This window comes from Ananas comosus, linkage group 20 (genome assembly GCF_001540865.1).
Source record: "Ananas comosus cultivar F153 linkage group 20, ASM154086v1, whole genome shotgun sequence".
In the NCBI taxonomy this organism is placed as follows: domain Eukaryota; kingdom Viridiplantae; phylum Streptophyta; class Magnoliopsida; order Poales; family Bromeliaceae; genus Ananas; species Ananas comosus.
In genome coordinates this window covers 7,553,971-7,574,152 of record NC_033640.1, presented here as the reverse complement: position 1 = coordinate 7,574,152, position 20,182 = coordinate 7,553,971, and the positions used below count along the sequence as shown (strand labels likewise).

General features: G+C 35.6%; 1 pseudogene; it reads left to right on the top strand.

Moving 5' to 3' along the window:
* LOC109725872 lies at positions 3,342-11,634 on the top strand (annotated as a pseudogene).

Genomic DNA, 20,182 nt, shown 5'->3' with positions numbered 1-20,182 from the left:
GAAGAGGGAAGAGGAAGAGGAAGAGGGAGAGGGTTTGCTTTCACCGCCGCCGCCGCCGCATCTCCTCCCTCGCCGGCGACGAAGAAGAGGGAAGAGAAAGAAGGAGAGGAAGAGGGAGAAGAAGAGGGAAGAGGAAGAGGAAGAGGGTTCGTCGCCGCCGCATCTTCTCCCTCGCCGGCGACGAAGAAAAGGGAAGAGGAAGAAGGAGAGGAAGAAGAAGGGGGAAGAGGAAGAGGGAGAGGAAGAGGGAAGAGGAAGAGGAAGAGGGAGGGGGTTTGCAGTCGCCGTCGCCATCGCCGCCGCTGCCGCCGCCGCCTCCGCCGCCGGCGAGGAAGAAGATGGAAGAGGAAGAGGAGGAAGAGGAAGAAGGGTAAAACCGTCAATTTACGTTATTAATTAACCATGGTTAAGTTTTTAACTGTGGTTAACAAAATTTTTTTAACAGACCTTAACGGTAGGGACATATCTGCATAACTTAAGACTTTTGCAGGGACAACTTATGAAATTTTTATTTTGCAGGGATATTTCTGTAATTCACTATGTTTGCAGGGACGTGTATGCAAATAACCCTTAACAAAATAATTAAGGGGCAGTTTCGCCCTTCAAACCTTTAAACTTCAAAGTTGACAATATTGGCATTACCCCTCAAAATCCATAAATTGTATCATAAACACCCTCTCTGCCAACGTCCTTGTTATATCCAAGATTTGAATAGTAAATATATAGGATACAATAAGACTAAACAACTTGATCCGGCTATAGTGTTTTGGTCGATAGTTAGACCAAAAAATAAAAGGGTTAAGTGTGCTAGAACTTGAATAGTTCTAGAATTGGTGACTCTTTGGGAAGCGGAGCATTCGGTATCAGAGCCAATCACCAATCGAAATTGTGAGATAAGTCTCGGCTGAGCCGGTGTCTGAATGATAAGCTAAAATCAGGGTCTGGAAATAACAGGTTAAGCCAGGGTCTGAGCGACAAAGCTAGCAAGACGAGTGCCACATTGCTTAATACTTACTTGTGAGTGTACTTGAGCCTGACAAGGACGTCAGTGTTTAAAGGAGAAATAGTCCTATGTATAGCATATAATAAAACTAAACCTCCTAACCGATTATAGCATTTTTGAGTGGTGACCAGGCTCAAGAGGTTAAAAAAGTAAAGTGTGGTAGGATTAGAGTAGTTTTGGGATGGATGACCCCCTGGGAAGCGAGGAGCACAGTCCCCTAGAAAATTTTACTTGAATTAAAATATAAAATAACTAATTTGTCCTTTTTTAAGCTAATTATAGGTAACATTTTGGCTACCATGAAAGATTAATGAAAATAATTTATGTGCACTCGACAATTATATTTCCATCCTCGTGCTCCTAAACCCTAAAACTCTTAAAAAACCTAAAACACTAAAAATCATATAAAACTCTAAAGAACCATGCAAACTAAACCCTAAAAATCCTAAACCATAAAACCCTAAAATCCTAAAATGTTAAAACCATCCTAGACCCTAAACTCTATGATCCTAAACTCCAAATCCTAAAATGCTCAATGGGCGAAACGATAAATGACCAAATTTTAAATAAAGTATATTAATAAGGGCAATTTGAATAGTTTCATAAAATTAAAAGGGTGTTTTTGATATTGACAATATTTTCGAAATATCTATATAATTAGGGGTACAAAAGAGCACTAAAAAATTAATCCAATAAATAAATATAAAAAATTATGAAGTCTTTAACAAACTAAAATATATATTTTTTTAAAAGAATAATTTCAAAGGGCTCCCTATAAATGTGTCAAATAGCAAATATATTTCTATAAAGTTTAAATTATCAAATTTATCTCTTCAAAAATATAGTGATGTTTTATTTTTGTCCTTCTCGTTTGTCACTATTAGTTTATTGTTTATTTTTTGGTAAAGATAAGTAAAACGTCAATTTTGCCATAATAAATGTCTATCTAAATTCTAAAACGACCCAATGTTTAGATATGTCCAAAAAGATCCTCTGAGAACCCTTCAACGGTCATCTTCTTCCTCTATTAAAACTCACTCAATACATCATTATTGCAAACTTTTCTTCACATTTTCTCTCACTCCTTTTCTCCTTTACCCATTTCTAACTTTACCTTTTCATTCTTTTCCTCTATCAAACATCAGCAACTATGTTTTTCAATCTTTTTCTCTCCTCTACTTCTTGACATTCAATCTCTGACTTTGTTACTTCATCGGCTTCGTGGGAGGACACGGACGCTTTTCTCCAAAGCAACAATGGTCGTTTATTTTCAATTAAAGGCAAAGCCCATTAGTTAGTTAATAGGATTATAATATAAGTGGGATAAAAAGATCAATTTACTTTTTTTACTAAACAAGATTAAGTTTTTCTACTTATAACTAAGTTTATCCAGCAAACACTAATAATAGAGATATATTTGAAAATATTAGCACTTTTTTAGGGATAAATATAATAACTTAAACTTTGTAGTAACACATTTACTATTTAATATATTCACAGAGAGTTGCATTGAAATTATTTCCCAAAAAAGCTAGAACAAATTAATCACAAATATTAATGTTGACCGTTGAGGGTCCATTTCAAAATAACCTATATAGTTTAGGGAGAACACCATGCGCGTGCGCACACACAAATGAGGTGGAGGGGGGTTGACTCGATCTAAGTACCACACATAAAAAAGAAAGGGAGTGTGGGATGGCTCGATCTCTGCTCTCATTGCTCGTATCTGGGCGTTTGACTCGACTCTGCACTTACTACTCGAATTACTGTTTGCCACTACTTTTACTTCTTCTCGAAAGGAGGAGAGAGAGAACAGGGGAAGGGGGAAGGGGGAGGGGAGATCGACGAAGATAAGACAAGATTAAATTTGTGTTTACTTTAAAAAATTAATTTAAAACCTAACTTGATATATAAAATCTGACTCATAAATCAATCATATAAAATATAAATAGCATATCCTAACTGCATAATAAAAAATGAAACGCATATATAACTTGCCAGTCTTTCATACAATACAAGTAATATATGATGCATATTGAGCACTGCAATGCATATGCGGCCACATAAAATGCATTTTGGAACATTTTAGCTACACAAATATGCCGCCAAAATATTCAAAAAAAATGAAAATGAAAATTTATGACGAATATATCTTGATTTTACTAAAAACATTTTAGCTAATATTTAGTAAAATAAATTAAATATGAAATAATTTAAAATAATAAATTAAAATTTGATAACTAAAATATTAGAAAATTTATAATTGGTGAAGCAAAAAAAGTGTAGTTTATAGCCTCCGTAATATGATTGCGCCCGTTCTCTCCCAAACCGGTCTTCTCACTGCGTTCAGCCGGAAACCCGACACTACCCGAAAACCCTAGTTCTCAAAACCCTAATCCCCATTGCCATTGCCATGGCTCTCCGCCTCAAGCTTCGTCCCCAACCCCCTCCCTCTTCTCTCCGCTCCCTCCATCGCTTCTCCTCCTCTTCCTCTTCCTCTTCCTCCGCGTCGTCTCCTCCTCCTCTTCCCCCGTCCTCCAATGGCGATTCTTCCACCGACTCTTCCCCTTCTCCCCCCTCTTCTCCTCCTTCGTTCGCCTCCTACTTCAGCGACATCAAGGAGCGCCTCAAATCCCCTCCTCCCGCCCCCGCCGCGATCCCCCCAACCCCCTCCTCCCCCTCCCTCTTCCTCCCCCTCCTCCTCCCAAACCCCCGCCGCCTCCCTCGACGAGATCCGCAAGCACCTCGCCAGCTTCCGCCTCCGCTCCTCCCCCGCCGCCTCCGATCGCCCCCCTTCCTCCTCCGCCATCTCCTTCCAGGAGCTCTTCAAGAACAACGTCCTCAACCGCCCCCCCGGCCGCGGCGCCGCCGACAAGGCCTCCGGAGGTGATAACCTCTCCTTAGACTCCATCCGTGAGAGCCTCCGCCAGTTCCGCCCCGCCCCTTCGGACGGGCTCTCCGGCCTCCGCGCCCTGCAGGAGAGCCTGCGGAAGCGGACGGCGGAGTCGGAGAAGGATTCGACGCTGATCGGCGCTGGGGGGACGCTCCCGGACTCGATCTTCGGGAAGGAGCTGAGGGAGAGGAAGGGGGACGGGGAGGGAGAGACGAAGGCGCTGAAGACGGAGTTTGTGAAGATGTATACCTGCGATGAGCTTGGGGAGAAGCTCAGGCGGCTTCGGCCCGAGGAGGCGGCGAAGGGTGGAGCGAACTGGTTCTCTTTGAACGAGCTTAATGAGAGGCTCGCGAAACTCAGGGAGTTGGAGGAGAAGGAGACGGAGTCGAAGCTGGGAGGTGTATCCTTCAGAGACCTCAGGGAGAGCCTTGTGCGGCTTAAAGAAGCTGATGCAAATAAAAAAGCCAATAGTAAGCCTTCGAATACGGTTAATCATGTTCAGCTTTTATGGTTGTTATGGAATTTGGTATTTATCTGATGGTTTTTATGATTCAAGCAGTGCAGAGGTTATCGATCTTGGCGAACATTGGCATTGGTGGGCAGGTGACGCCAACATTCATGCTGAAACCACCTCAGGAGCACTTATTAGAAAGGGTAAGGAGTTGGTATGTTGATTAGGGTAGTGGGCTTGATGCTTCTCGTGCTTTTTCGTGGCTTGAAGATGTGAAAGTAGACCCTGTTTTCTGTAGTACTTCCATCCGGATCACATGTCCTCAGCAGAGAAGTTGAAATTGGAGCTCAAGAGGGTCAGAGATGAGTTTAAAATGTCAGAGTCAGATTGTGGTTCCGCACGAGTTCAAGGTAACGAACAAATCAGAACTTCCGTTTGTCATACAAATCATGCTTCTTGCTTTTCAAATTATCGCTTAATTGTTTCTATTTTTATAGTTGTAGATATAAGTGAATGTTATATATTATTTAGTGAGACAACAAAGACTTAGTGCCAATCCAAAATTCATGGACTCGGTCAGAGTTTTATGCTAGCCAAGCATTAGGAAGTAACAAATTGAGATTGTAGAGTCCTAGACTAATTTTATCTATGGGCTTTACTATTGTGCCAAAAAGAATTTACTTCTAGTTTTTGGGTGGTTGTATAAATATCAAATTCAAGAATTTAGATTGCATCAAAATGTGGCTTTTATTATGGATATATGCTTTGACATATACAATGGTACCATTTGCGTCACAAAAATGGTGAGGCTTGTTAGCAAAGGAAAGTCACTTCTTTTTGTACAAACTACATGAACAAGAGAGATGGGAACCAATCAATAATTGGAAAGTTCAGTAGTTAACTTATATAGAGTATATAAGGATAGACAAATTTTTGACCTTCACATTTTAGAAAAGAAACTTCCCAGGTCACTTTAGTGTAACTAGGTTTATTTAACCAACTGTCTGGTACCGTTCCCGTGTAGTGTCCTTTGATTGCTCACGTGTTTTCAGTCAATCCTAATGATATGATAATCAATAGGGTTTCATTGCTTCAAAATCTTCTTTATTTTGACTTGAAACTGGTTTGTAACTGAGTCATCATTGGGTCTAGTGGCCAATTTGTGTTTTAAGTGATAACTCATCTTGAATTGCCTTTTTTTCTTTTCTTTTCGTGGTTTCAGGTGAATCAGCTTAGTCTTTTTCTTCATCTGTTTTCTCTTATTCACATATTGTAGGAGATTTATTGGAGATTTGGGGCACACTAATTAGGGCTTATTGAGAGACTTTTTGCATTTGGATTAAAGCAAAGTCTGAATACAATTAACTTAATTGACGATTTAGATAGTTATAGTGTTTTTGGATTTTATTGGATAAAGGTTTTAATTGACCTTTTTGAAATGTAGTTAAAATTAGATGATTTAAATGGTTGTGGTAGTGTTAATCAGTGGCTCTGTTAGTAGTAATGATGATGGTTGTTGCCCTTGGTTTACTAGTGGCGTAGTGATGATGATGGTTGTTGCCCTTCGTTTACTAGTGGCGACATTGTGATGCCCAGTAGGAGGATTTAAGTGCTGTGGTGTAGGGTTGTATTGAAAATTTGCTAGCACGGTGCGTGTCGGGTCATGCTAATGCGTGTTGGTCACAAAAAATATATATGTGCTGACACATAATGACATAAAATATTTATTTTCTTTAGTAACAAAATATTCTAATTGCTTATTATGTATCATTATCAAATCTTTTGAACATTATTGAGGAAATTACTTATTAATTGAAAGTAAAGAGGGTTTTGAGTTTTGCCATCGGCACGGGGGCTGTATCGTGCGATGTTTTGTTGGCACGATACAATATGGTAGATACGACCCGTGCCGATGGGCGCTTAAATCCTTACCCGGCAATATCTTGTGTTGGTGGTAACCAAGTTGTTTTGGTGTGGTCCAATGTGACACTTCCAGGATTTAGAATAGCCCTGCATATATAAGGTATAATAGAACTAAACCTCTTAAACTCACCTATAGCATTTTGAGCGGTGGCTACGTCTAAGAGGTTAAGAGGGTTAAGCTTGTTAAGGCTAGAGTAGTTCTAGGACGGGTGACCCTCTGGGAAGCGGGGTGTTATAGTTGGTATCAGACCCAATCACCAGCGTGATCTGTGAGATGAGTCTCGGTTGAGCTAGGGTCATATAGCGGACAGAGCGCGATTTTCCAAAGGTCGGCTAAGGCTAGCGAGATGACTTTGACATCTCCTGATGCTTGTGAGTATGCTTGAGTCTAGCGAGGACGTCAAGGTTTAAAAATGGGAGAAATGTAACTCTCCTAGGATTTAGAATAATCCTATATATAAGGTATGATACGACTAAATCTCTTATTTCGGCTATAATATTTTGGGCGGTGGCTAGACCCAAGAGGTTAAGAGGGTTAAGCGTGCTAGGGTTAGAGTAGTTTTAGAATGGGTGATCTCCTGGGAAGTGGGGCGCCACAGGTCCACCAGTGAGAATAGTGGTTGTAGTGACAGTAATGAATCATGCCTGTGAAGTTGAAGAATTAGGGTCATGTAGCACTTTTACTAGGTCTTTAATTTTTGTGCTGGGATTTTTGCGGTTTGAAGAACTTTATTCACTCAGAAATCAATTCAAAGGAAATCAAGCTTTATACAATCGTCCTTGGTTTTGTTTCTTAACAGGCAATAAAACTCAAATAAACTTTCCACTCAAATTATTGATTTGAGGCTTTAAACCCACTTATTGTGAACGGCTGGTTCCTGATGGAAAGATTTACAATTTAATACTACATTTGATGATTCAAGTTCTAATAGGGCTTGTTTGGATGCCGGAACAGTTATCCAGTGCTAATTTGTGCATTATGAGGATTTTCTTTTGTGATTGTCATCTAAGAGTTTGCTTATTGTCTCTTACAAGGTCTTGACAATAGTTATTTCTTGGAATAATGTATTTCACTCATGAAGTGATTCTGATTCATCTTGTTCCAAGAAAATGAATGGGAGGTCGAATATAATACGCCATTGTAAGCATCTAATAATACTTCTTGTTTGTTAACGATTGCGTTCTTCTTGAGTGAAATACTTTGAACGAGACTTCATGCATCTAGATAGACGCTAAGATTGAGTAGTGTAGGGTTGATGTGTCACATAGGCCCTCTTTGAAGTTAACAGGATAAAGTTGATACTCTTAATAGTAAAAGTTTAATTATAGAGATGACTTTTAATGCTTTTTAGATCAATGAATCTTAATTTAAATGAAAGTTTAGATCTAGATTTTGACGCCTTAGCAGTGCTAATGTTTAACATACATGAGAGTAATTAATCACAGGTTTGTGCATTCAGATGACTTTTAATGCTGTTTAGATCAATGAATCTTAATATTTAGAAAAAAAAAAAATTAAGATCTAGATTTTGACGTCTTTGCAGTGCTAATATTTAACATAGATGGGAGTAATTAATTGCTGTGATTTGTGCATTCTTATATCCGGTGCATCGCACCCTCCCATCTATTCATTTCATATTATATAGTAAGTCTATCCACATTATCCAATCATTGACAGCTTTTCTAATCTAAAAGCAAAGTGAGTTCAATGATGATTTGGATAGTTGGAATTACAAAATTGGATGGGATGGATGGTTGGTAGGTTGCGGTTCACTAGGTGTATTGAATGCCCCAGGTAATGAATGAGAACTTTTGATTTGAAAATCAAAATGAGTTCAAATGTGATTTAGATGGTGAGGGTTACAGTGTGAGGTGGTTTGCATGGTTGGTAGGTTGTGATTCTAGTTGTACTCGTGCACTAGGTGTAGGTAATACTTTCTCCCGTCCACCAGTAGAGATATTTTCTAGCATGTGGTGCAGGAGTAGCTGGTTCATTAGCCTTCCACACTTTTTATCCACCATCCAATATTAAGAATAAAGAATAAGAATAATACTTTTATTGGATAATGAATTATGTAAAGTTTGCAAAATGAGATAGCATGGCTTGCTACTAGATAAGTGGTGCATGAGCGTACAGATGTATAGGTGCATGCTATGACTTTTCCCATCTATATAGACTTTGCCACTTGTTAACAACTGTATTTAAATTATAAGTGTATATCATGAGTAATGCTCCATGTCATCCTAAAAGATTTCTCATAATGTTATTAATGAGTCAGTATTGTACACATGACAGTTAGTGATTGATTTAGCTTTTTAAATTTTAGATATGAGTCACATAACATGCAAGGCACCTTTTCTAAAAGTTAAACCAATCATTATCTTATGTGTGTATAATGTTGACTCATCAATAGCATTTTGAGAGACCTTTTGGGGTACATAAAGCCTTACTCCTTGGAAATAGAAAGGCATTGCTCATGATCTTAGTAATTTGAGGCACAAGAGAAGAGATTGTTTCTTCTTCTTAATTTCCTTAATTATATATGAGAGAGATTTATCCCAATTGCAAGTAAGATTTCCATGAGATGGCAAAAATAGGCTATCCCAATTAGAAGTAAGATTTCCATGGAAACATAATGAAATGGAAAATTGGACTGACGGAACCTATAGGCCGCCGATTTTGGCTCAGAATATTAGGCTGTATTCTGTCATTTTGAGATAAGGGATCGGGACTATCTTGATTCTAGGTGTATTTCGGGAGCAGAGAGCATGCCAGGAGAAAAAAGGAGACCCAAAACTTACTATTCACTCTTTTTAGTAGAGTATGATTGGAAGGCGTCATATTCCTAGCTATATTGCATCAGGTTGGTTCTAACTACCATGCCATTCTCAGGTCCTATAGTGACAATGGCTAGCAAAGGTAAGACTTAGATCCTAGGTATTTTTTATGGTTGCCTGTTCAGTGGAGACATAGTTTGTCAAATAGGGAAGTACAAAACCATTTGGTTTTTAGGATTTCAGAACTGGTTTGGGCCGTGCTAATGGTACAAACAAAAGGGAAAAAAAAAAAACGTCTAGGGATAATAAGGAAGGGAGTGGATGCTGTTAACACTATAATAGGATAGTGAAAGCATGCTGGATATATGATGAAAGACCACTTTAGAAACAACTATCAGTATAAACCTTAAAGTAATTAATGAATTACAACTACATAAACTAATTTGAGGTTTAAATAAAAAAAAAAAAATTATCTGTTCATTCAATGAAAGTAAAACTATGAGGCTTGGTTGGTACTTGGTAGTTATAGACTCAGATCCAGCTAGAAATTCTGGTGGACACATTCATAGCCTATGTGTAGGACTGTCAAACGAACTCATTGCTCATGAACAGCTCCCGTTTGGCTTGAGAAGTGGCTCAAGAAGGGCTTGCTTGATATGCTCGTTTATATGAGATGTTAAATATGGTTACTATATATGACAAAAATCTTAGCTTATCATCATTTATGTGGAGAAAATAATCTAAGATATTATAAAATTTAATTCTAGATAATTAATTTAGTACTATGAGTTGCATGGAAGTACATTTGCAAGAATGGAACTCAAACTCAAAGGAATTGACAATGTCCTGACAAGTGGTGGAAATCAATCCTGCTCTACTAGTACTCTGAGGCGAAATCAGGGAAAAAAGCTTGATGCCTTCGTGCCGATATATTATCTGGTAACAATGTCATATAAACCAAAGTTGGATTAATGATTGAACCACCGATCATGACCTGGCAAACCTGAAACAAAAAAAAAGAAAGAAAAGAAAAGGATGTCAGTGACTAGGTATTTTCATAATTGTTTCAGAATGTTGTCTCGCTCCTTGAACCCATTATAGTTGATTACAAGTGATGCTATTTAAACTATCTAAGCTTTTACTGAAATATGCGTTCTTCTTCACTTGAGCTTATTACTAACCGTTGGGACTTGGAGTTGCTTCCTGGATGGTATGCTCACTCTCAACATTGTTTGGAGCTTGTAATCATACTTGATGGTCATATAGATTAAATAGGTTGCTTTACTCGGCCAAGTTGAATTTCATTATGCCCCTTGTATAAGGATGTCTTTTTTCTTTTTTTTCCCCCTACAATCATTATTTGTAACTTAATACATGGATAAAATGAAAGATATCAAGGGCAAAATGTCCAACTTGTTGAATGTAACGTTGACTTGAATAACAGAAAATAATTTGTTAGTCACAAATGAACAGGTAAAACATTAATATAATTCCTTTTCTATATTTTATTCGGGTGTGAAATTTTCGGTCTTCTCACTAATGACACGTGAAATTTTGTACACCATAAGTGGATGTGTAAAATGCTACGAGCTGATTATAAGGTTTGATGCACAATCATGATTGATTTAGTTTGGTGAAATACAAATTCCTAGTGAGTGGTTATTAGGCAATGTAAGCTGTTGTTCGAACTGTGATACCATCATACTCATGTGTAATATGATTATTGTAGAAGGATCTTTTCTTCTGTATATTGTTTTTGTGCAGGGTCCGGTGCTCACTTAAATTTCTTGTTGCTCTCCATCTGTTTAGGATGCCAAGCCTAAGCGATTACTATTTCGTTTAGAATTATGAAATCTAGGTAATTAATCACCTAGTTGACATGTTTAACTAGAGTGTCCTATGCTGTTCTTTGTTTTTGCAGTGGCGCAACTCACGACCAAGATCAAGCATTTGTCCACCCTTCTACATAAGAAGGTGAACAGCGGGCCCTTTTGTCATTTCCATCTTCACATCTCTCTAGCCCTTATGACTACTTTCCCCATTGACCCTGTGCGATAATTATATTGCTATTCAGGACAAGCATTCGAGAAAAGGACTACAAGAAATGGTCCAGAGGAGGAAGAAGCTTCTCAAGTATCTTCGAAGGACGGACTGGGACTCTTACTGCATGGCACTATCCAAGCTCGGCCTTCGGGATGTTCCCGAGTACAAGCCACCTGATTATAAGATGAAGAACTAAATTTGTATACTGGAAAGACGACTCACCTTCTCCTTTGAGGGACCACTTCTTCGATCTCGACAGCCTGCACGGAGGAATGTTCTAGCTTGAAACAGAGATTCGACCCTACCTTACCTTTGCGAGATACCTGTTGTAATAATGATCAAAACTGATGGCCTTTTTCTTTAATCTACCTTAATAGAAACAATTGATTTTGCTTGCTTCAATAGGGTTTCAAGCTGTTTGTAGAAGTTCATTTTCCCTTTTGACCCTTCTTTTTATGGGTTTTTGTAGCCATTCGAGTTTATTTATGTTGGGAAGATCTTCTTGTGGCAAATGTTTGTTAACTAAAGTTTGTAAGTTATTATTGGGATCGTGGCAGACTTGATTAGTATGATCTAACGGGTGGAAATGATCAATGGAAAAAAATCTAAGAGCCGAAAACTTATGAGTATAAGGGAATCAGTACTTATAAAAGTATAGTAGCCAGAGTAGGACTATTATTGTTTTCGATAATGTAGCTTCCGAATCGACGATCGACTTTGTAAAATATGATCTAGAGTATTTGAAACTTCTAAAAAATAAATTTTGCAATTTTTTGAAATTATAATAAAGTCCATTAAGCAGGCATAAAATGAACGGTCAAAATCAAATGACGTCCTAAAAATGGATGATCGGATTCTTCAATTTAAGATCAGAGTTATTGATCTTTATCTAGGTAGTGAATAGAATTTTTTATTAAAAATTCAACATATTCCAATTCTTTTACACCGTTAAACTAGTAAGTATTCCATACCGGCCGTTAAAAATTGTCAATTTTGTGAACTTTTGATCGTAAGGTAAATGATATCGAAAAATTATAAAATTTGATTTCTAGATGTTTTAAATATTCTAAATAATGTTTAACGGTATGGATCGTCGATTCGGAAGTTTTATCATCGAAAACAACTTATGAGTACAAAGGTGATCATACTCATAAGAGTATAGTAACCGGACTCATATTTTTATGAGTATAGACCACTTCGTACTTATAAGTTTTCGGCCGTTAATCTATCTTTTTGATTATTTTCATCTGGTGGATCATATTATTCAATCAATCACCCACTCAATTTTAGAGGACTACTATCATTCTAACCGCTCATCCTTTCATCCAATGGTTGAAAACTTATAAATATAAAAAGATCTGTATTTATAAGAGTATAATAGTTCTAGCCTCTCTCTCTCTCTCTCTCTCTCTATATATAGTATATATATATATATAGAGAGAGAGAGAGAGGCTAGTATGCTTCTGGAAGTACGGAGTCCTTCGTGCTTTCAAGTCATTTTCGATGTTAGAACTTTCGAATCGATGATCGGCTTCGTTAAACTTGATCTAGAGTATTTGAAGTACCTAGAAATTAAATTTTGTGATTTTTTGATATCATTTGCTTAGTGATCGAAAGGGGCTCAAAATCAACGACTGAAAATAAAAATTTTATAAAATGTGATGATTTGAATTAAAATTTTAGATTAAAGATATTGATCTTGTTTTATATAGTGTAAAGAATTTTCTATCAAAATTTTACTTGATTTGGATATTTTTACACCGTTAAACTTGCAAACAGCTCATCACGGCCATTAAAGTTATTGATTTTGAGCCCTTTCGATGAGACCCCTTCCGATTACTAGGCAAACAATATTGAAAAATTACAAAATTTATTTCGAGGTACTTCAAATACTCTAGATCAAATCTAACGAAGCTGATCATCGATTCGAAAGTTTCAACATAGAAAATAATTTGGAAGCTCGGAGGGCTCCATACTTTCAAAAGTATACCACCCTCTCTCTCTCTCTCTCTCTCNCTCGACTTTAAGCATAGCAACTTAATCTAATCTAGACATGGATGGAGTTAGAGATGCGCCAGTTTCTTTACATATTTATAGCTACACAAGCCGAACGCAATCGAGCTGACCTTTAACGTGCTAACTAATTTTTAAAATGATGATTTTTTTTTTCACTCAAACTCGGGAAGCTTACATGCTTTTTTTAACTGAAATTTTTGAAATCTTCTTTTTTTTTTTTTTCCCGATACTTACAAGAAAGTAATTAAACAGGCCGAGTAAACAGCCCAATCCGACACATATCCATGTCCATAAATTGGTTGGGCCCAGGCCTTTGAATAAAAGCAATATGGGGAGCCTTTTCACTGCGGGGTATCGGCCGTGAGGTCTCATTTGGGTTGAAACCTATCTAACACTATTGGATCAAAATCAGTTGAGACGAACGCACGGAGTGGTTCATATCTTAACAGGCTAGCGTGATGTGGATCACATGTTATACTTGAAACAAAACTAAAAGATGTTTTACCGGACTTTTTTATCACACAGAGCGCATTTTGCCAGCAATCCTGAGTGGAGCACTAGACGGTCCGATCCAACCATGGATAACCCTGATCCGACCCGAACCGACCCAAGGATGTCGGGCTAGGCCCGAACAGGCTATGCTTCAAAATGGATTGGGCCAGGTCCAAGAGTTCCACGAATAAGACTTATTTATTGGAACCAACGTCTGTTTGTTTCATAAAAGCTAAGTTTATATTGAAATAGACTTTTAGATGAATAGAATTCATGTAAAATTTATTATTTTTTTACTTTTCGTTTTTGTATATAGCTGAAAAATTGAAGTTTCTTCAGTTTTACTACTTGTTTTATAGAAAGTGAATGGCGCAATAATTAAAATTTTATTTTTATCTAATTTTTTTTTTATAATTGACTTTTATAGGTGGTAGGCCGAAGGTAATTAAGATATTTGGAGAGTTTGAGTTTGCAACCGAAGGAAAAGTTATGGTAAATCAAATAATAAAAATGAATATTTGCGGTCAGAACCATTTCACTGTTTTCATCTTTGGCGAAATAATAATTACTTTTATATATATATGCAAATTTCTTACCATTTTCAATATTTATTTTTATTTTTATAGACATTGTTTGTGGTGTGTGTCCACAGTGGTAGATCCATTCCAGTGGTGCTTGGCATGGTAGGCACCAGCCAATGAAAGATACCTATTACCCTCCGAAAATATCATGCAATGCACATTATGCACTTTTATTTATTTATTTTTTTTTTTGAGAAATAGGTAGTATGCTATCTGTTTCGTTTATTTAATTTAGAAATAAATTTAGCTAGAAATGTGAATTAATTAGAATTCGAACTTGAAATTTCGGATACCAACCATCAAATCCTTTATCACTTAACACTTGTTGAACCTGACATGTGGACTCCACCACACAGCCAACAAGCGTGATATATTAACTGTTACATTGAAGATTCCTCACTGTTAGGGAAGTTCATACTTCATAGATGTGGATAACCAAAATTTTACCGCAGCTTGAATCCGAATATAATGGATTTATCCGATGTTAAATTGATATAGTTTCGAATATGAATATCAAGACCGATCTGACGAATTTGGATTCGGATATGCATTTTGATTGTACCCAATTCGAACCCGAATCCGATCCGAACTTGAAATTATTTTACATTATATATAATATATATATATATTTGGTGTTGTATTTGAATTTGTATTTTAAAAATTTAGATTTAATGTAATATATTGTAGAGAGATAATTATTTCGGGTTCGGGCGCGGTTCGGTTTTTGAATTTTTGGTAGGATTCGGATTTGAATATAATTTTAGAAATCCGTCAGATTTGGCAGTCCAGTTCGAATTTTAGAAAATCCGTCTCAAATCCGGCCATTGATGTTCCTAAATTTGAGTGGTGGTAGGTGAAATGATTGTAATATAATGGTGAAAAAATAAATAATAAATTCTATTCACATTTAATTAATGGTATTGTATATCGCAAGAGTTGAGAAATAAATATTATTCATATATTATCAATAGTATACTATACATAATTCGTTACAGAGGATGATGATGTTTGTAGGGCACAAGAGTTACACCATAGTTAGTTAATTCGGATTCGGCAAAAATTCTGTACGGATATAATACGTATAAAATTCGTTTTCTAATTTTTAAATTCGTTAAAAAATTTGGCTTAAAAAACAAATTCGGTATAAAATATAAAATATAAAATAATTTATATTTAATAATAAAATTATAAGTTTTTTATTCATATTTTCAATAATTCGGCAATAATTCGCGAATAATTTGCGAATTATTCGCGAATAATTCAGCTGGCCCAAAAATTCGCGAATAAAAATTCGCGAATAATTCTCTTTCTTTCGAAAAAATTCGTAAATGGACCGTTTAATTTGGATTTTCAATAATTTGCGAATAATTCGCGAATAATTTGCAAATTTACTAACCAGGAGTTACACTGGAGATGGTCAATTGCTTCTGAGAGGACTTTGTAGGGAGGCATTGAGTCACCCTAGAGAATGAGAAAACAATATTACAGTTGTTCCTTGCTTTGCTCAAACCTAATTAACCCTGCAAATTAAACAATGTTAATATATTCTGAATGTAATATAGGCTCCTATTTTTGATGTTTGAATAAAATATTTAATGATAACTATTTCCATATGAAAATTTGAGTGGACCTAATGTCTTATCCATAGTACTATCAATATTTTATCCCTTGATTTATAATAGTATCATTATTATCAAATAGCAAATTTTAGACATTCAAAAGTTAAAAAATTAATAGTAAATATTATTTCTTTATTATTAATAGTCCGCAGTATATAATTTGCAGCACATATTGCGTTAGCTAGCGTATGTGGTCTTTAAAATTTTACTCTAATTCTGAAATAAAAAAAAGGGTTAAAAATAAGGAAATTACTCTTTGGATTTTCCCCAAAAAGGGTCCAACAATACCAAGCTACTTATTAGTCTTGTTTATAAATAATCAATTTATTAATTGCTTACTTTGGAAGTAAACTAGGCTAGCCTCCATGTAAATTAGGGTTTGCATAAATCCCCATGCTTGAAGCCATTAAATGCCATTGACTTTATGGCATATGGAGTCACACAAAAATATTCTAAGTAGGGGTTTAATGTTCCATAATAATAATAAAACTTAAGTGAGGTGTCCTATTTCTTTAAAAATGTACAAAAAAAAAAGTATATTATTCTAATTAGGTTTTTAATGTTCCATAATAATAGTAATAAAACTTTTGTGGGGAGTCCTATATTTTTATGGCACATGGAGTATTCCTAAGTCTTTTTTTAAAAAGTACCCAAAAAAAAAAAAAATCCTAAGTGGGGGTTTAATGTTGGATATAAAATTCTCTCCAACGACTTCTCATTGAGGAGATTCCAATGTGCTATCATATATTAATTTTATTTTTATTCGATAATTTATTTGATTTTTTTAATACTAAAATTAACTTTTTTTAATTTTAAAAAAAAAATATTATAATTTTTAGATAGAAATAAAAGTAACACATAGCAACAGATTGAGACTCCTTAACGAGGCCTAGTCAGAAAACTGTTCATTAAATTATTTTTTTTTTCTGTATGTTCTTAATTTAACAACTACTTAAGTGCATTAAATCAATATTATTTAAAAAAATAATGTTTAACATTACGGATACGGAATGATTTGATGGTGGAGATCGAAAGTTTTGATTGAATAAACAACATCCGATCCCTCCCACGTAAAAGGGAAATACTACGTGGCACTTGGCACGAATTGCAAAGCATACCGAATACCAGTCAATGGTAATTAGGAGGGGCGTATCTCACAAAAATATTTTTCTTAAAAAGGTACTAAGTTTGTTAAATATAAAAATGTTTAAATACCATTCTCTAACAGCTTAAATTTTTAGAGTACAACGGTTATTTCACATGGTATCAGAGCAGGAGGTCCTAAGTTCGAGTCACGTCAGGCTCCTATAACAAAGTTAACTAGATGGAGGAGTTCCACATCGTTTCTCGAAAACACTATTTTAATTTATAATAATTCTTATGTACGCATAGCATTTTTTTCTTTTTTTCTTTTTTTTTGTAAAAGGTATTTAGTTAGATGAAGGAGCTAACATCGTTTTAGTCAACACATATTTTTCTAATCCTATCTTTTCATAGGATTCGAGAGGTATCATATATATATATATATATATNGAATTTTTTTTTAGCTCTTCAAAGCCTCCCTGGAACTTCGCCAAAATTGTAGTAGCATCAACGTTTACCCCACGCAGTAGAATTAATTATCTTCATCCACCTTATCCATAAATTCCTCTCCCCAAGTTTATTTATCACCATTAATTAACAAGAAAGGAGAGAGAACAAAAAAAAGAAGAAGCTACAAATAGCCTCCTGAGGTTTAGCGCATTTTTACTTTATTATTATATATTGTGGTTGAAACGTTTCATTTTGTTCTTTATAACTTAATTTCTTTTTTATGTCAGTGCGAAAATGCGTCATCGAGAGGTACAACAAAAACGGTCTATAGCGACACTTTTAAATATAGATACATGTCAAAAAAATGCTGCTAGCTAAAATTACCAACACTTTTAAAAAGTGTTGCTATATGTGGGGTCGCTAGGTATATAGTGACAATTAAAGAGTGTCGCTATAACCTAAAAGAGTGCTGCTAATTTACCAATACTTATTTAAGTATTTAGCAACCGCTGAAACTCTATCTCGTTGGCTGCGGTGGCGGAGGAGGACGACAGGAAAGGCTCTTCGTCTAGAATTTCAGTGAATTGAGTGAAAAGAAAAAAAAAATGCTAATTGATTTTTCTTTTTTTTTTTTTCTTTTCTGCTTGTAATCGGGCCAAATAGACTGGGTGTGGTGGGTTGAGTAGAGTAATCTTTTATTTTTGGTTGGATTAGGCTTTATATTTAGGCATTAGTAGATATTTTTTTAAGTTTTAGGATAAATAAGACACTTACTCAAAAGTGTTTCAAATATGTGTCCCTATAATCTAATTCTGTTGTAGTCTAGGGTGTAATAATGTTAAAATTTATTAACCACAGGATGATAAAGTTATATATTTTACGAAATGCATAGTACCTTCCCCTGTCAAAATATAGGTTAATAAAGTATTACGGTTTGGTGTCTTTTGGTTCACAAAAAATGAGCAAGTTTATTATATGATTTTAGGCACTTTGGAACCATATTTGAGGGCAAATCCTCACGGCGACACCAAAAGAAAATCACATGGCAGGGAGTGGCAAAGTGAAAATACACTAAATCACGCGGGAACCAAATTTAAGTCCTTTTTTAGGGAAAAAAAGACGTTGCTTAGCATATTACTTTTTTTAATTATTTTTTAACATTAATTCTATATAATTTAACGTACGGGAAAAAAAGTTTTCTCTTATTGTTCTTATTGATTATCTTATAATACGAAGTCTTAAAGTATAAAATATTGCTTTCAAATTTTTACTTTTTTTGTTATCAAATAAATATTTGTGTCGTAAGTAATCCATCATCTCTTCCTACAATATGAGAAAAATCCAGCAACAATACCAAGTTGCCCTTTAATATAGTAGCATGCGGTGAATCAAACCCTCGATCTCCTGCTCTGATACTATATTAAAAAATGTGTAATAATTATTATTCTTTAAAAACTTAAGCTAAGTAGAGAATGATACTTATATATATTTTACATTTTAAAAAATTTACTATAATTTCTCGCAAAAGTGATAGAAAACCATTCAGAGATAGTTGCAAGTTCAAACGCATATTTAAGATCATACGTGCACTGCAGAAGAGATACTAGAGAAACGAGGAACCGATAGAGATTTAACCTATTAATTAAATATCAAATGCATTGTATGGCATTTGAAATACTATAAAATGAATTAAAATAAATTATTTAGGGCCAATTCTGGTACGATATCTCTCAAAACATTCAAAAATATCGTCAGCGCAATTATTGGAGCTGATTGGAAACTGAAAAGACTGAGAACGCGAGCTGTGTATACGGCGAATCTGTTGACGAGCCTAAGTAAAGCCGGACCCGGGGCGTGACAAAAGGAATATTATTTATTGTTTAATTTGCGCAATATCGGTATTCCGTGTCTATGATTTTAATGCGCACGGTTTGTGAGATATATTTATACACCCAGTGCAGGCAATGAGCATGTAATTCTAAAAAGCTAAAAAAGGGGAGTGGGGGGAAGAAGCAGAAAAGCACAAGCCAGGATTAAGCAGATGGAGAGCAACAGCAGCAGCAGATTCTCCTTTTCTGCACCTTTCCTTCTTCTTCTCCTTCTCCTCCTCTTCATCCCCTTCGCAATCTTCAACCAGAGAAGCTTCCACGGCTTCTACAGCATCATTCAAGTGTTCGGCACCACCGGCAATGCTAGCGCGCCTTTTTCATCTTCGTCTTTATCGTCATCGCCGTCGTCATCACTGTCATCGCAGGCTGTGGAGTACTACACTTCACTTGCTCCGAACCGCGATCATGATGATCAAGAGCTTTCGAGCATGCGCGCGGAGTCGGCTGTTCCTGCTAAGGTGGTGTTCGGTTTCACGTAAAACTATCATCGATAATAGTTTTCCAGAATGAATTGAAAAAAAAAAAAACTTAATTATATTCAGTAAGCATCGAATTTGGTTTGCGTGCTACGAAAATTCATTATTATTTTCCAACAGTAAATATTCCTGTACGTAAGTGATAACTATTTAGATGCAATAATAACTTTTTGTAACAAATAAGATCGTTACAAATTATTCTTATAAATTTTGTGATAATAAATGGTTAAATAATATGATTTACATTCCCACAATGATACAAACTATTACAGTAAACCATATTTTACAACATTTTAATTTTCGATATAACTAAATTGATGTAATAGAATAAAATTGGTGTAGTTTGCGTTGTACATAATAATCTGGAAGGAAAAATTAAGATAGATCGAATGAGGAAAAAGAGGTGCCTGCAAAATTTAAACACAAATTAAAATTAAAAATGGGTGCATGTTTTCTCTGAAATGCATAAAACTATATATATATAT